A 3,501-nucleotide genomic window follows, 5' to 3' on the forward strand; every position below is an offset into this window, starting at 1 on the left:
TCAATAATACAGAGAATTGAAGATTCAGAACATACAGCAGAGGAATCACAGAGAAAAAGTTGGGCGTTCAAAACGCCTAATAAGGAAAGATTTCTGGCATTTAAACACCAGCCAGGGTACCTGGCTGGGCGTTTAATGCCCAAGGAGGTAGCCAAGTGGGCGTTAAACGCCAAAATGGATACCATTCTGGGCGTTTAACGCCAGGATAACACCAAGGAGGTAATTTTATTTTCAATTCAAATTTTTTTCAATTTTTCAAGTTTTAAAACTAATTTTTCAAAATCTTATCTTTTTCATATCCTCTCTTATCAATCAGATCTTTTTCAAAATCAAATCTTTTCCATTTTTCTTTTAATATTTTCAAAAATCCTTGCTAACAATTAATGTCTTGATTCAAAAAAATTTCAAGTTTGTTACTTTCTTGTTAAGAAAGGTTCAATCTTTGAATTCTAGAATCATATCTTTTAGTTTCTTGTTAGTCAAGTCATCAATTTTAAAAATCAAATCTTTTTCAAAAAAATCTTTTTCAACCATATCTTTTCCATCATATCTTTTTACAAAAAAAAATCAAATTTTCTTCAATCATATCTTTTCAAACACATCTTTTTCAATCATATCTTTTTAAATCATATCTCTTTTATTTCAATTTCAAAATCTTTTTCTAACTTCTTATCTTTTCAAAACTTACTATTTCTTATCTTTTTCAAAACCACTTAACTACTTTTCTCTCTCCAATTTTCAAAAACCACTAACAACTTTTTCAAAAATCTTTTTAATTAACTAATTATTTTAAACTCTAATTTTATTGTATTTAAAAATTTTTGAAAATTCTCTCTCTCCCATCTCTTTCTTTTTAATCAGTAACACTTATCCTCCTTTAATAATTCAGACCCCCTCCCTCTTTATAAGTTCAAATTCTTCTCTGTACCTCATCCTTCTATTCTTTTTTTCCTCTGACACATCAAGGAATCTCTATACTGTGGCATAGAGGATTCCATACCTTCTTTGTTTTCTTCTCTTTTATATGAGCAGGAACAAAGATAAAGGCATTCTTGTTGAAGCTGATCATGAACCTGAAAGGACTCTGAAGAGGAAGCTAAGAGCAGCTAAAGCACAATACTCTGAAGAGGACCTGATAGAAAATTTCAAAAAGGAAGCAGACAAAATAGCCATGGCCAAACCCAACAACAACAATGCAAGGGAGATGCTTGATGACTTTACTGCACCTACTCCTGACTTCTATGGGAGAAGCATCTCTATTCCTGCCATTGGAGCAAACAACTTTGAGTTTAAGCCTCAATTAGCTTCTCTGATGCAACAAAATTGCAAGTTTCATGGACTTCTATTGGAAGATCCTCATCAGTTCTTGGCTGAAATTTTGCAAATCAGTGACACTGTTAAGACCAATGGAGTTGATCCCGAGGTCTACAGACTTATGCTTTTTCCTTTTGCTGTAAGAGACAGAGCTAGTATATGGTTGAACTCACAACCTAGAGACAGCTTAAACTCTTGGGAAAAGCTGATCAATGCCTTCTTAGCTAAATTCTTTCCACCTCAAAAGATGAGTAAGCTTAGAGTGGAAGTTCAAACCGTCAAACAGAAGAAAGGTGAATCCCTCTATGAAGCTTTGGAAAGATACAAGCAATTGATCAGAAGGTGCCCTTCTGACATGCTTTCAGAATGGAGCATCATAGGTATCTTCTATGATGGTCTGTCTGAGTTATCCAAGATGTCATTGGACAATTCTGCAGGCAGATCTATTCATCTGAAGAAAACGCCTGCAGAAGCCCAAGAACTCATTGAAATGGTTGCAAATAACTAGCTCATGTACACTTCTGAAAGAAATCCTGTGAACAATGAGACAACTCAGAAGAAAGGAGTTCTTGAGATTGATACTCTAAATGCCATATTGGCTCAGAATAAATTATTGACTCAGCAAGTCAATATAATTTCTCAGAATTTGACTGGATTGTAAGCTGCCTCCAGCAGTAATAAAGAAGCATCTTCTGAAGAAGAAGCTTATGATCCTGAGAACCCTGCAATGGAAGAGGTGAATTACATAGGAGAACCCTATGGAAACACCTATAATCCTTCATGGAGAAATCATCCAAATCTCTCATGGAAGGACCAACAGAAGCCTCAACAAGGCTTCAACAACAATAATGGTGGAAGAAATAGGTTTAGCAATAGCAAGCCTTTTCCATCATCCTCTCAGCAACATACAGAGAAATCTGAGTAGAGTCGTTCTGGCTTAGCAACCATAGTCTCTGATCTATCTAAGACCACACTAAGTTTCATAAATGAAACAAGATCCTCCATTAGAAATTTGGAGGCATAAATGGGTCAGCTGAGTAAAAAGGTTACTGAAACTCCTCCTAGCACTTTTCCAAGCAATACAGAAGAAAATCCCAAGAGAGAGTGCAAGGCCATAACCATGACCAACATGGCCGAACCTAGAGAGAATGAGAAGGATATGATTCCCAGTGAGAAAAATCTCATGGGATGTCTTCTGAACGAAAAGAAGTTCCCCTTTGAGGAACCATGGGAATCTGAGGCTCATACAGACACCATAGAGATTCCATTGAACCTACTTCTACCATTCATGAGCTCTGATGAGTATTCCTCCTCTGAAGAGGATGAAGATATTACTGAAGAGCAAGTTGCTAAGTACCTTGGAGCAATAATGAAGCTGATTGCCAAGTTATTTGGTAATGAGACTCGGGTGGATGAACCCCCCTTTCTCACCAATGAACTGAATGACTTGATTAGGCATACATTACCTCAGAAGAAACCAGATCCTGAAAAATTCTTAATACCCTGTACCATAGGCACCATGACCTTTGAGAAGGCTTTGTGTGACATGGGGTTAGGCATAAACCTCATGCCACTCTCTGTAATGGAGAAACTGGGAATCTTTGATGTGCAAGCTGCAAGAATCTCACTAGAGATGGTAGACAAATCCATGAAAGAGGCTTATAGACTTGTAGAGGATGTCTTGGTGAAGGTTGAAGGCCTTTACATCTCTGCTGACTTTATAATCCTAGATACTGGGAAGGAGGAGGATGAATCCATCATCCTTGGAAGACCCTTCCTAGCCACAGCAAGAGCTGTGATTGATGTGGACAGAGGAGAGCTAGTCCTTCAATTGAATGAAGACTATCTTATGTTTAAGCCTCAAGGATCTCCTTCTGCAACCATGGAGAGGAAGAAAGAAAAGCTTCTCTCAATACAGAGTCAAACAGAGCCCCCACATTCAAACTCTAAGTTTGGTGTTGAGAGGCCATCATCATGCTCTGAGTATCACTGAGGCTCCATGAGAGCTCACTATCAAGCTATTGACATTAAAGAAACGCTTGTTGGGAGTCAACCTAATTTTTACTTATCTATGCTGAATTTCTATTTTCCATTGTTATTTTATGTTTTCTTTAGGATGATGATCATGTGGAGTCACAAAAATAAAAGCAAAAATAAAAAACAGCATTGAAAATAGCACACCTTGGA

Source organism: Arachis stenosperma, chromosome 4 (assembly GCF_014773155.1).
Source record: "Arachis stenosperma cultivar V10309 chromosome 4, arast.V10309.gnm1.PFL2, whole genome shotgun sequence".
Classification (NCBI taxonomy): domain Eukaryota; kingdom Viridiplantae; phylum Streptophyta; class Magnoliopsida; order Fabales; family Fabaceae; genus Arachis; species Arachis stenosperma.